We start from the raw sequence: 14,370 nt of genomic DNA on the forward strand, positions 1-14,370 counted from the left end.
AACATGGAGCATTAAAGCAACAGGCAGAGTCCATAAAGTCCAATAAACAAAGAAATTAATTCACAAAGTCCGTTATAGTTCTCAAATGGAAACCATCAAGTCCATGAGAAGTCCAGTATGAAGTCAGAGTCTAGATAATCCCTTGTTCCAGTGACTTCTTCCTCAGTGAACCCCAGACATTAATGGCATGTACCAAACTATGCCAACATAGTGATTTTTATGTCCACCCTGTATATTTTGTGGGTCCAATTAATTAATTGCTTGATTAAGTCCAAGATTTCAAGTAATTATTTTAGACAAGGCAGTCTTATTTGCTTCCAAAACACTTAAGACAAATATTTCTAAGACAAAGTTGCCTTGCTTTGTTAAGAGGCAATAATATTGTGTAAAAATACAATAAGATTTTGTCATTACTGACATTTTGAAAATTGCTCTCTATTTGTGTAGAACTCACGACCTGAGTTCTATCCCAGCGAAAGCTCGTTCAGGTAGCCGGCCCAAGGTTGACTCAGCCTTCCATGGACGATCAAATGAGTATCCAGCTTGCTGGGGGGGGGGGAGTGTAAATGACTGAGGAAGGCAATGGCAAACCACTCCGTAAAAAGTCTGCTATGAAAACGTCGTGAAAGCAACATCACCCCAGAGTTAGAAACGACTGGTGCTTGCGCAGGGGACCTTTCCTTTCCTTTTTCTGTACTCTGAATCTCAGAGTGGTCACAATCTCCTTTACCTCCCCCCCCCCCACACACACACACAACAGACACCCTGTGAGGTAGGTGGGGCTGAGAGAGCTCTTGCAGCAGCTGCCCTTTCAAGGACAGCTCCTACGAGAGCTGGCATTTTGAAAATTGCTCTCTATTTGTGTGCTACTGCAGCTAACAGCGCGTTAGTTTTCTTTGGGCCTTTCATGCTGTAATCCTTAAATATTTTTCATTATTGCAAACCAGAAGAAAGCAGAGAGCCCCTCCTCCCCAGATTCAGTCTGAAAGTCCACGGATGGAGACCCCTCCCAGGTAAAGCGGGAAAGGAAGGGATGAAAGGTGCTTGGGAGGGAGAGTTCCCAGGGCTGGCGATCTGCTCAGCTCCCCAGAGACAAGTGGGGCATTATTTACTTATTGGCTTCATTTTCACTCCACCTCCATTTTTTCCTCACAACAGTACTGAGATAGATCTGTCATGTAATTGAGATGTCTCATTACATAGACTAACCCACCTTCCATAGACTAACCCACCTTCCACTATACTTTAATGCACCCTGTTTTTCTAATGGGTAGCGTATTATTTCTCTTTTAGAACAGTGTATCAGAATCAAAGATTTCAGGTTTTCACGGCTGGTAACATCATTAGGGTTTGTAGAATCTTTCGGGATCAAGTGCCGTGTTCTACTGGAGAAAGTTTTCCTTCCAGACGTTTCGTTCTCAGTTGAGAACGAAACGTCTGGAAGGAAAACTTTCTCCAGTAGAACACGGCACTTGATCCCGAAAGATTCTACAAACCCTAGTGCATCAGAATATTTGGGGGTTTTGTTTTTTGTGTTTTCGTATTGACATACTCAAATGGGGGATATCGGCTGTTCGTCTTATTGCATATACCAACCCATCCTCCACTGTATTTTAATGTCTTCCTTTTCTTTTTGATTTCAAACTATAACGTATGTTATAACCTCTTGAGAAACCAGGCCCTCTATTTAAACGAACAAAGCCAGAACGTTACCTAGATTTGTGGCACTTCGCACCTACAACAGCAGTCTGCTTTTTTATCACCCTCCGGTGTTGTTTCAGCCCTGCTTTGTCCTAACACTAACAAACACAGGCCCCCTATTTGCGATCCTTTTAATCTGCTAAAAACATTCCCATGATTCTACGTACCAACTCACGTATATTAAGAATCGTTGCTTGCCATTCCCATTTTGTCTGATGAAGTCTGCTTAAGAGCATACGAAGGCTTACGTTCTGAATAAAACTTAGTTGGTCTTAAAGGTGCCCTTGTCTACTGCTTTGTTCAACAGTCCTGAGAGGTAGAGAGCGCGTGACTGGCCCAAAGTTGCCCAGAAGCTTCCATGGCAGTGGGGAGATTCGAACCTTGGTGTAGTGATTAAAAGTGGCCGATTCTAATTTGGAGACCCGGGTTTGATTCCCCACTCCTCCTCCATGTGAAGCCAGCTTGGAGATCAGTCCAAGTTCTCTCAGAGCTCTCTCAGCCCCACCTACTTCACAGGGTGTCAGTTGTGGGGAATAGAAGAGAAAGGAGATTGTAAGCCACATGGAGACTCCTTTGGGTAAAGAAAGGCAAGGCGTAAAACCCTCTTCTCCCTCTACTCACCACACTGCGCTGGCTTTCGGTGTGGAGGTCAGCGTGTTGGACTCTGTTTCAGAAGACCTGAGTTCGAGACCCTCTCTGCCCCTACCAGGTAACCCGACCTGCCTCCCTCACAGAGGGTGAGGGTAAACCAGAGTGAGGGAGACTCGCCCTGAGTGCCCCAGAAGGAGAAAGGCCGGATTTTAAAAGTGTGGTGGAGAAAAGCCAGGAAATTCTATGCCAGGCGTAGGAGGGCAGAAAGGAACAGACAGTCAAATCCCTCCACAAACAGGTTGGCTACCAGCGAACCTGAAGAACTAGTTCTAGAAATGACACCCTCCAATGGGCATGAATGGAGCCAGACAATGGACAGGGGAGGAGACAGGACAGCCCCCCCCCACCACCACCGCAACAAGCTCTGAACAATTTGGATTCTCCCAAGCAGGGCCTGGAGGGGGTGGCTCCCCAAAGACGCCAGGCAGCCCCTTTCTCCAGCCAGAGTAGCTTCAGCATTTTCAAAGTGTTGCTCCCCCCCACACCAAACCCAGTTTCAGTGCTTGCTTAAGTAGGGCTTGTTTACTGGATGTTCCATCCTGCTGATGATGTTCACTAACCCTGAGTGTCTGCTGAGTCCAAGCCAGAAAGGCAGGCGATAAATAAATGAATGGGCAGTGGGAATACAGAACGATGGCAGCTCCAGTGTCAAAACACTGTCCCCCGCCTGATTTTCCTTTTGTAATGGAATTCGTACAAACACATGATTGCACAATCATGCATTTTGTCTTTTTTTTAACAAAGTATGAGCTAGAGCAGGGGTCCTCAAACTACGGCCCGCGGGCCAGATGCGGCCCACTGAGGACGTTTATGCGGCCCGCCGGGTTATGGCAAAATCAGACCGGAAGTGACGTTCGACCTAAACTCGCGTTAGCAACGCACACTTCCGGCACTGGGCTGAGGCGGCGGAGACAGAGTGTGAGGTGATACCGAGGTGAGGTGAGTTCCCAGGCCGGGGTGTGTGGTGTGGGGAAGGGAGAGAGATGCAGAAGACGGAAAACTGACGGCCCGCGGCCTTGTACAGTAACGGCAGTCTGGCCCTCCAACAGTCTGAGGGACAGTGAACTGGCCCCCTTTTTAAAAAGTTTGAGGACCCCTGAGCTAGAGCCTTGTGAGGAAGAGATAGGAAGTAGAGGTCACAAGGGTTTTCCCTATTACATATGTGTTTTGATGGTATATCTTCTGGGCGTGGAGCAAGCGTGGGGGTTATTTGTGAGTTTCCTGCATTGTGCAGGGGGTTGGACTGGGGAACCCTTCCAACTTGATGATTCTCTAGGGGGGGCTGGCTCACAGGAGCTGTTCTGTAGCTCATGAGAAGTTCCAGAGTTCTATGCTGAATCCAAACGTGCCCACCTCCAGATTGGGCTTTCCGTGGGAGCAACCGAGAGGCCAATCCCAGCTCAAAGCTGACTCAGGTTCTGTGGTGTGAACCCTCAGTGACTTTGACATAAGCACATAAGAGAAGCCATGTTGGATCAGGCCAATGGCCCATCCAGTCCAACACTCTGTATCACACAGTGGCCAAAATACACACACACACACACACACACACTGTGGCTAATAGCCACTGGTGGACCTCCGCTCCATATTTTTATCCAATCCCCTCTTGAAGCTGTCTTTGCTTGTAGCCGCCACCACCTCCTGTGGCAGTGAATTCCACACGTTAATCACCCTTTGGGTGAAGGGCTTCCTTTTATCCGTTTTAACCTGACTGCTCACAATTTCATTGAATGCCCACAAGTTCTTGTATTGTGAGAAAGGGAGAAAAGGATTTCTTTGTCTACTTTCTCCATCCCATGCACAATTTTGTAACCTAATCTAAGCATATACACCTGACAGGACTATTATAAACTTGCGTCCATGCTTACATTAACAAACGGCAAAGCACGCCAGTTGTGGGTTGTTGACCTGGGAGGTGTGTTCCTAATTTATTTGCCCAAGATAAAAGGATATACTGTTTGCACATCTTTGAACACCCACAGAGGGCAAGCTCCAGGCAGAAAATGGAGTGCACAAACACTCTACCTGCCTCAGACCGAGGGCTACACTCTGGCTGGCCAGCCAGTCACTCTCTTTCCCCTCACCTGACGGTCTGGCTCAGGTGTTCCTAGGGACCTCCTCATCCTGCTGAGCTGGAGCGGGGCCCCTTCCTGCACAGCCTCCTCTCCTGCTCCAGGAGCTGGACTTCGCCTCCCAGCCAGCCAAAGCAGCACTTTTGCTTTGTGAGGAACAAGGGAGAACATTCCAGAATGGAATGTCTGAAAAATTCATCAGAGTGCCAGGTGGAGACAAACATGCCTCACCTGGAGTCTTGTGTTCAGTTTTGGGCACCACATTTCAAGAAGGATCTAGACAAGCTGGAATGGGTCCAGAGGAGGGCGACGAAGATGGTGAGGGGTCTGGAGACCAAGTCCTATGAGGAAAGGCTGAAGGAGCTGGGCATGTTTAGCCTGGAGAGGAGGCGGCTGAGAGGTGATAGGATCACCATCTTCAAGTCCTTGAAGGGCTGTCTTATAGAGGATGGGGTGGAATTGTTTTCTGTGGCCCCGGAAGGTAGGGCCAGAACCAATGGGTTGAAATTAAATCAAAAGAGTTTCCGGCTCAGCATTAGGAAGAACTACCTGACAGTCAAAGCGGTTCCTCAGTGGAACAGGCTTCCTTCTTTGGGAGGTGGTGGGTGGGCTCTCCTTCCTTGGAGGTTTTTCAACAGAGGCAAGATGGCCATCTGACAGCAATGAGGATCCTGTGAATTTAGGGGGAGGGGTTTGTGAGTTTCCTGCCTGGTGCAGGGGGTTGGACTAGATGAACCTGGAGGTCCCTTCCAACTCCATGATTCTATGATTCTATGCCTGAAGACAGCCCCAGGGCCTGCTGGTTGCAGGGATGCCAGTCTCCAGATAGGGCCTGGAGATATCCCTGAATTACAACTCATCTCCAGACTACAGACACCAGTTCCCTTGGAGAAAATGGCTGCTTTGGAGGACAGGCTCTATGGTGTTGTAGCTACGGTTGCCAATCTCCAGGTGGCACTGAATACAAAAAGCACAGCTGTGATGTACATGGGCTACTGGCAATGTTACTGCTAAGCTATGGAGCCTTGTGCTCAAAAATTCTACTTCATGAGCTAACATTAAAGTTGTGAGTTCCTGCATGAATCAGTGTGCTCTGGGGCTATTTTTTTTCTGAGCTAAGACAAAAATGTGTGAGCCAGAGGCCAAAAATCTGTGAGCTCACACTAACTCAGCTTAGAGGGAACACCGGCTACTCTACGTTTTAAATAACACTATTTATGAAATCCACAAATATCATTTACGCAGCGAATTAAGAACCACCACCATAAAAAAGTTATGGCTGGAGATCTCCCACTGTTACTCCTGATCTGCAGGTAGAACACGACCACTGTGGAAGCTGCGGTCCATGGGATTATACCCTCCTGAAGTCCCTCCCCTCTCTCCTTCTCCTGCCTGGGAGGTTCCCAATCCACCGGCCCACACTGAGCCAGCCGGGGGAACCTCCCCCAACGTTGCCAGCGTTGTGACATCACCCATGAGTGACATCATCGTGCCAGTGACGTCACATGCTGGCCGCTTCAGCCGTTTCCAGGAAAACTCTATGGTTTTCCCGGACACTCTAGCAGTTTGGGAGGGAAAACTCTATGGTACAACAGGTGCCAGAGGCTGTGGGGGGCTTGGCAACCCTACCAAACCCTGCCTTTTCAGGCTCCACCCCCCAAAATCTCCAGGTATGTCCAGGGCTGGCCTAGACTGTCTGGCACCTTAGGCAAGGCTAGGTTCTGCCCCCTCTTCCACACACACTGATAACGTCACTGAGTCATATGGCGGGCGCCCTAGGCGATTGTCTAGTCTGCCTAGTGACCGGCCCGCCCCTGGGTGTTTCCCAACCTGGAGCTGGCAACTCAATCCCTCTGCCCCCATTAGTGGCTGGTGGGTGAGGGGAGACACCAGGTAGCCGTTGCTGGCAGCCTGTTGAGACCGAAGGCAAACCAAGGCATCCATGGGCACCACCGACACAACCCAGGTGCCAGGTTAGGGGGGGGCTGGCTCTGGGTTGGGGAATTCCAGGGGATGGGGGGGATGCTGGGGTAGATGGGGCTTTGGGAGGGGAGGGGCTTCAGCAGGCACAATGCTAGAGAGCCCCCCCCCTCCAAAGCAGCTGTTGCCTCCAGGGGAAGAGATCGCTATAGCCTAGAGGATCTCCAGGCCTCACCTGGAGGATGGCAAACCTAAGAGAGCTAGTTTGGTGTGGTGGTGAAGAGCCGCTGACCCTAATACAGAGCACCAGGTTTGATTCCCCCCTCCTCCCCTCTCACATGCAGCCAGCTGGGTGACCTTGCGCCTGTCCCTGTTCTCTCTCAGAGCTCTCTCAGCCCCACCCGCCTCCCGTTGTGGAGACAGGAAGGGAAAGGAGATTGGAATCCGCTTTGAGACTCCGAGTGAAGGGCAGGGTATAAATGCATTCTTCTTCCTTCCTCCTCTTCCTTCCTGGGTTGCCAATCCCCAGTTGGGGGCAGGGGATCCCCGGGGTCATCAGAAAGTGTGGGGGGGGGCACTCAATTATACCCTGTGGAGACTGATTTGATCCATGGGTATCTGGGGTTCAGGGGGGCTGTTTTTTTTGAGGTAGCAGCACCAAACTTTCAGCATAGCATCCAGTGCCTCTCCTCAAAACACCCTCCAAGTTTCAGGTGCCCCGACCCTTCCTCATTTCCAAATGGTGGGAAGGCATTTAAAAGGCGTGCAGTCCCTTTAAATGTGATGGCCAGAACTCCCTGTGGAGTTCATTCGTGCTTGCCATACCCTTGCTCCTGGATCCACCCCCAAAGTTTCCTGGCTCCGCCCCCCAATGTCCCCTGATATGTTTTGAGTCAGACCTGGTGTGGCAACCCTACCTCTTCTTCCCCCAGGATCTCTTTGGGTCCAGCCAGGTATCTTCCCAGCCACTCCCAAGCCAGTGGGTGAGAGAGGAGGCACCCAGTCCAGCCAGGCAAGAGAGGCAGTGGGAGAGTTTCCTGTTTGGCAGGCCCAACTGGGGATTCCAGGCGGAACACGAAGCTCCAGCACTTGTGGCTTCTCCTGGGGCAAGAAGCAAGCCCAGTCACCAGCCAGCTGGGTTCAGGACGGCTGGGTTCCTCTCCCTGCCTCCCCCGGCAAGGCACTCCCCACGTATGCCGCGTGTTCATCAGCAGGTCTAAGCCAAACTCTGGTGAGCACTCAGGGCGTCCTGCAGACAGGCCTCTGAGTTGTGCTGCCAGCCTCCAGGTGGGGCCTGAAGAACTTTGATTCCCCACTCCTCCACTTGCAGCTGCTGAAATGGCCTTGGGTTAGCTATAGCTCTCTCAGAGCTGTCCTTGAAAGGCTTCTGTCAGAGCTCTCTCAGCCCCATCCACCTCATAGGGTGTCTGTTGTGGGGGGGAGAAGGTATGGGAGATTGTGACTGCTCTGAGATACAGAATATAGGGTGGGATATAAATCCAATGTCTTCATCTTCTTCTGCTTCTCCCCAAACCTCCCCTTTGCATGGCCCCACCCCAAAGGCATTTTCTAGCTTGGAGTTGGCACCCCGGCCCCACATCCCCCCAGGGAACAGCAGCCTTGACAGCGCCCTCTGCAGCAGAATGGGGAGTCCTGCAAGGCTCACGAGGAGGCCTTCATTCTGCCAGGGGGCATCGGGGCACCTGTGGGCAAAGACTCCCAGAGGCTCTGCCAATGCAGCCCCCCCCCCGACTGAATGCCCTCTGGCCAATCTCACACTTTGCCTCCTGCACGTTTGGAGTACGTTTTCTGCGAGAAAAAGCTGCAGGCTGGAAGCCTCCTTCTCTTGGCGCTGGGGTTGGGGCCGGGCAGTAGGCAAGGGGAAGGAGAACCATCTCCTCTGTCTCCCCCAGGAGAGCCACGCCAGGGCAGGCGCTGGCAAAGCGCATGGTGCAATGGGGAGGAGGGAGATCTGGAGTGCAAAGAGCCGCTCAGCTGTGACCTTGGCCCAGTCCGCTGTCCTCTCGGTCTAGCCTACCTTACAGGGTTGTTGTGATGGGGAGAGATACAAGCAACACCTGGAGCTTTCTGGAGGAAAGGCAGGGTGATAGGTAAACAAATCCTTGCCTACCTGCTTCTCCGCCACAGAGCCTTCTTGGCCAAGCTTGCCACTCGTCCATCTTCTAGGGCTCAAGCACACTGCCAGTTTCATCTACAGGCTTTTCGCAGCTTCAACAGTGGCGTGACAGGCATCACCTCACCTGGTACAGCTTCCCCACCATGCAAAGGAAGGAAGCTGCAGTTGCTGGATTTCTGCCCGCCATCCGAGTAGAATTCTGGTTGTGCGGGTTGTCTCGTTGTCGCCTTTGGCTATGCCGCTGTTCCTGCCCGCCCAGACCTCTTTCAGGGATCAGCTAACCTGTGCACCATTTGAACTCGGATCTGAAGCCAAGCCTCAGGGTAAGATATTTCTCCCAGCATGCTCTGGGCTGTCCAGCCCCAGAAGCCTTTGCCCCAAGAGCAGGAGGGCTCCAGGAGGTTGGGGAGGAGCCTCACTCTGCTCTGCTGGCTGAGATGCCAGAGAGCTCAGCACCCTCCAAAGCAGCCATTGACTCCAGGCAAGCCGGTCTCTCACTTGGGATCCCACCAGGCCCCACCAGGAGAATGGCAACCCGAGAGTTCCACAGAAACTAGAAATTAGCAAAAAAATGCCAAACCATGGAATAATAACGCATAGCTAGAATCAAGTACTGATAAACCGTAACTCAGAGTTTCTAATTTCCCAAGGTGCATCGTTTTACAAAGTGCATAATGATTTCAAGGTGCAAAACATGTTTTGAGTATAAATGGGCAGTCTTCGCAGTGGAGGACGGCAAGCAGTGGGGTGCCGCAGGGCTTGGTACTGGGTCCCATGCTCTTTAACTTGTTCATAAATGATTTAGAGTTGGGAGTGAGCAGTGAAGTGGCCAAGTTTGCGGATGACACTAAATTGTTCAGGGTGGTGAGAACCAGAGAGGATTGTGAGGAACTCCAAAGGGATCTGTTGAGGCTGGGTGAGTGGGCGTCAACGTGGCAGATGCAGTTCAATGTGGCCAAGTGCAAAGTAATGCACATTGGGGCCAAGAATCCCCAGCTACAAATACAAGTTGATGGGGTGTGAACTGGCAGAGACTGACCAAGAGAGAGATCTTGGGGTCGTGGTAGATAACTCACTGAAAATGTCAAGACAGTGTGCGTTTGCAACAAAAAAGGCCAACGCCATGCTGGGAATTATTAGGAAGGGCATAGAAAACAAATCAGCCAGTATCATAATGCCCCTGTATAAATCGATGGTGCGGTCTCATTTGGAGTACTGTGTGCAGTTCTGGTCACCGCACCTCTAAAAGGATATTATAGCATTGGAAAAAGTACAGAAAAGGGCAACTAGAATGATTAAAGGGTTGGAACACTTCCCCTATGAAGAAAGGTTTATATATATATATATATACATACCTTGGGAAATTAGAAACGATGAGTTACGGTTTATGAATACCTTGTTATGGATTCTAGTTTATGAGTACTTGTTGGGGGTTGGACTAGATGACCCTGGAGGTGCCTTCCAGCTCTATGATTCTATTTGTTCTTATTCCATGGTTTGGTATTTTTGCTAATTCCTATCAGGAGAATGGCAACCCTGTGACCAGGAGCTCTCTCTGTCTCCAGGTGTGCACAGATGTGGTTGTGTTTTTGTGGGGGGCGTGTCTCCTGTTTGGCTGCAGACTGCAAAGAAAGCTCTCCCAGGAGGCCATGGGAGGCTGCCGGCTTGAGCTACCGTGAAGGAAGGCAGAGGGAGAGGAAAGCAGACCGAGACAGAGGCTGCCCTCCGGTAGGCGTCTTCTCTGCTGGAGGAACTGTGCACCCTTTCACTGGGTGCAAGTGTGCATGAGTTCCACAGATCAGCTCAAATCCTCCTCCTCCTGCTCCGTGTACCTGGAGACCCAAGGACTCACCTGGGGATTTTCCAGCTCCTCCAATCATCAGGCAGAGAGCGCCAAGAGAGCAAACAGTGCACCGGCTGTGGGAAGAGGGGGTGGCTCAACCACCCTCCTCAGAGCCGGGAGCTGCCTCTTATCAATCCGGACACTTGCGAGAGAGGGCGGCACCTCCCTGCATGCGCCGATAGGCTCTGGTGGTGCTTTCGCAGGGCTCGGCCCTATCCTGCACCCAGGCGCAACGCCAGGCTGTGTCCCGACCTCTGTGTGCCAGCTGCCAGAGTCTCCCTTTGTGAAGTCTGTGAACCTTGTGCAGGTAGCAGCGTTGCCCTCTGCCCCCCCCCCCCACCGGGTACTGGGGCTCTGGCCAGCAATGCCTTTCCCCAGCAGTGCCCCCTCTGGATTGGGACCTCTTGCACCCAGCTTAGAGACAGGCAGGAAGGTCAAGAAGAGGGAAAACTCTGTTGATTTCCCCGGTGATAGAAACCTGGCTGGAACTGCCGTTCCTCAGATCAGAGGAAGAAGAAGAAGGAAGAAGAAGAAGAGGAGGAGGAGGAGGAGGAGGAGATTGGGTTTATATCAGCCCCGTGGCACAGAGTGGTAAAGCAACAGTGCTGCAGTACTGTGATCTGAACTCTCTGCTCACGACCTGAGTTCGATCCCAGCAAAAGCTCGTTGAGGTAGCCGGCCCAAGGTCAACTCAGCCTTCCATCCTTCCGAGGTGGGTAAAATGAGTACCCAGCTTGCTGGGGGGGGAAGCGTAGACAACTGGGGAAGGCAATGGCAAAACCACCTCGTAAAAAGTCTGCCGTGAAAACGTTGTGAAAGCAACGTCACCCCAGAGTCGGAAACGAGCGGTGCTTGCACAGGGGACCTTTCCTTTCCTTTTCCTATACTCTGCATCTCAGAGCAGTCACAATCTCCTTTACCTTCCCCCTCCCACACACACACACACACAACAGACACCCTGTGAGGTAGATGGGACTGAGAGGGCTCTTGCAGCAGCTGCCCTTTCAAGGACAACCTCTGCCAGAGCTCTGGCTGACCCAAGGCCATGCTAGCAGGTGCAAGTGGAGGAGTGGGGAATCAAACCCGGTTCTCCCATATAAGAGTCTGCCCACTTCACCACTACAACAAACTGGCTCTGTCCACCACCACCACCACCCTCCCCGTGTCGATTCAGGCAAGAGAGAGGAACACACAAGGAGAGATTTTTGCCTCCTCAAGACACTTTGGGAAACAGCCCCCCAGGAACTGCTGTGGGCGGCAGGCCGTGCAGAGAGAAGGATGCAGTTCTCCAGGTTGGCATCTTTCAGGAGCTGCCAGGGCCACCACTGAAGAGGGCAAACGCCAGGGAAAATTGGATCCAGGCAGAAGGGGGAGCCCAGCTACTGGTCCAGAGCTCTGGCAGGAACACATGGGGTGGGAGGGGCAGCCCTTACGGAACTCAGAAGGGGAGGGAGGAGACGGGCCCCAGCCAGCCTTTGTGGGCAGACTTAGCGCTCTCCTCCCTCGGACATCCAGGGACTTGCCAGATAGTGCAAGAGGGCTTCCCAGGTGACCTTGCTGAAGGCTCGGCTCTGATCCCCACCCTCTGTGCCTCACCCCCACATACCAAGACCCATAAAAACCCCATCTCCAGAGAGACCCAAGACCTTTCAAGTTGCCAAGAGAGAGGCCAAACACTGAGGAACCCCATGGGTCCACTCTAGACTTGGGCATCCCCCTCCCCATAGGGCACACCCAGAAGAGCCCATGGTGCAGGCCATTGCCCTGGAGTGGCACTAATGAAGCACCAACGAAGCCACGGAGCAACCCCAGTAAGGCACCGCAGGAAGATCCCTTGCAACGGGGCAGAGGGTGCTGCGTGCCTCTCTCACGGCTCTGCAGCTGCAAAATACCTCCCTCCCAGACCCATAGCCCCCCTGGGGTGCAGCCCCATGCCCTCTGAAGTCCGCTAGAACAGATCTTTTTTCCGGACAGAGAGACCAGCGCCTCCTCGGCCCACAGAGACCCTCCGCGGCATCACAGACGCCAGCAGTGCCATGCAACCCCGCAGAGCGGAAACCAGCCCCCACCCCTCCTTCTGGCAACCCCAAGAAAAATTCTGAGACAAGTGCAGCCCCTCCCCATAAGAGAGAGAGAGAGAGATTATTGGCCAGCAGAAGTGCTTGAGAAGAAGAAGATATTGGATTTATATCCCGCCCTCCACTCCAAAGAGTCTCAGAGAGGCTCACAATCTCCTTTCCCTTCCTCCCCCACAACAGACACCCTGTGAGGTAGATGAAGATATTGGATTTATATCCCGCCCTCCACTCCGAAGAGTCTCAGAGCGGCTCACAATCTCCTTTACCTTCCTCCCCCACAACAGACACCCTGTGAGGTAGATGAAGATATTGGATTTATATCCCGCCCTCCACTCCGAAGAGTCTCAGAGTGGCTCCCAATCTCCTTTACATTCCCCTCCCCCCAACAACAGACACCCTGTGAGGTAGGTGGGGCTGGAGAGGGCTCTCACAGCAGCTGCTCTTTCAAGGACAACCTCTGCCAGAGCTATGGCTGACCCAAGGCCATGCCAGCAGGTGCAAGTGGAGGAGTGGGGAACCAAACCCGGTTCTCCCAGATAAGAGAGCTCTGGCTGACCCAAGGCCATTCCAGCAGCTGCAAGTGGAGGAATGGGGAATCAAACGCGGTTCTCCCAGATAAGAGAGCTCTGGCTGACCCAAGGCCATTCCAGCAGCTGCAAGTGGAGGAGTGGGGAATCAAACCCATTCTCCCAGATAAGAGAGCTCTGGCTGACCCAAGGCCATTCCAGCAGGTGCAAGTGGAGGAGTGGGGAATCAAACCCGGTTCTCCCAGATAAGAGAGCTCTGGCTGACCCAAGGCCATTCCAGCAGCTGCAAGTGGAGGAGTGGGGAATCAAACCTGGTTCTCCCAAATAAGAGAGCTATGGCTGACCCAAGGCCATTCCAGCAGGTGCAAGTGGAGGAGTGGGGAATCAAACCCAGTTCTCCCAGATAAGAAAGCTCTGGCTGACCCAAGGCCATTCCAGCAGGTGCAAGTGGAGGAGTGGGGAATCAAACCTGGTTCTCCCAGATAAGAGAGTTCTGGCTGACCCAAGGCCATTCCAGCAGCTGCAAGTGGAGGAGTGGGGAATCAAACCCGGTTCTCCCAGATAACAGAGCTCTGGCTGACCCAAGGCCATTCCAGCAGCTGCAAGTGGAGGAGTGGGGAATCAAACCCGGTTCTCCCATATAAGAGTCCACACACTTAACCACTACACCAAACTGGCTCTTGAGGACTTGTGGATACCTTTGAATACAACCCTGGGAGCTCTTGGGGTGCCCCTTGTACCACGCCTGGCACTTGAAGCAGCTATCTCAACACAATCCAAGTCAGCAACTGCACAAACCACCCCCCTCTCCCCAGCCCTGTCTCACGCCACCCTTTTTCCAAGTCAAGGCAAGGGTTGTCCTACCAGTGCCAGACTGCAGGGGGCACCGTGGAGCAGGGGTCCCCTCTTGTTCCTGCGTGGCCCCGGATCTCTCTCTCACTCTCACCCCCGGGGCTTCCAGGGGTCCTGCCGAGTCTCAGCAGCTCTCCTCCTTGCGAGTCTCCTCCTGCTGCCGCTAATAAGACGGGAGGGGTGCCACCTGATGGGCAGGCCTGACCTTTGCCGGAGCAGCTGCCTCCAGGGCCAGACAATCACTCAGTGCAAGCCGTCCTCTTGCAGAAAGCCCCAGCGGCGGCAGCACGCCCCGTCTCAGGTTCTCTCTGGGCCCCCGCCGACTTGGAGACAAGCAGCACACCTCCACCCCTGAGACCAGAACCTTCTCACTCCAGAGGCAGGGCCAAAAGTCACCTGGGATCAGCCCCAGAGCCTTGGGTTGCAATCCTGTGACTCAGCCCCAGAACACGCAGGGGACACGGCCGCCTCTCCTGGGCCTATCTAGGTCAGCCGTGTTTACTCTGACCGGCAGCGGCTCTCCTAGGGTTGCCAAATCCAATTCAAGAATTATCAGAGGACTTTGGGGGTGGAGCCAGGAGACTTTGGG

General features: G+C 52.8%; 1 protein-coding gene across 1 annotated transcript in view; it reads right to left on the reverse strand.

Annotated features, from left to right (window-relative positions):
• The window catches only part of GPT (glutamic--pyruvic transaminase), a 61,179-nt gene extending 47,333 nt beyond the window's left edge, over positions 1-13,846 (reverse strand). The window contains exon 1 of the mRNA XM_060243148.1: positions 13,794-13,846. The gene's annotated coding sequence lies outside the window, so the exon portion shown is untranslated. The remainder of the gene's footprint in view (positions 1-13,793) is intronic.
• Between the last annotated feature and the right edge of the window lie 524 nt (positions 13,847-14,370).

The sequence above is a fragment of the Heteronotia binoei genome, chromosome 7, assembly GCF_032191835.1.
Source record: "Heteronotia binoei isolate CCM8104 ecotype False Entrance Well chromosome 7, APGP_CSIRO_Hbin_v1, whole genome shotgun sequence".
NCBI classification, from domain to species: domain Eukaryota; kingdom Metazoa; phylum Chordata; class Lepidosauria; order Squamata; family Gekkonidae; genus Heteronotia; species Heteronotia binoei.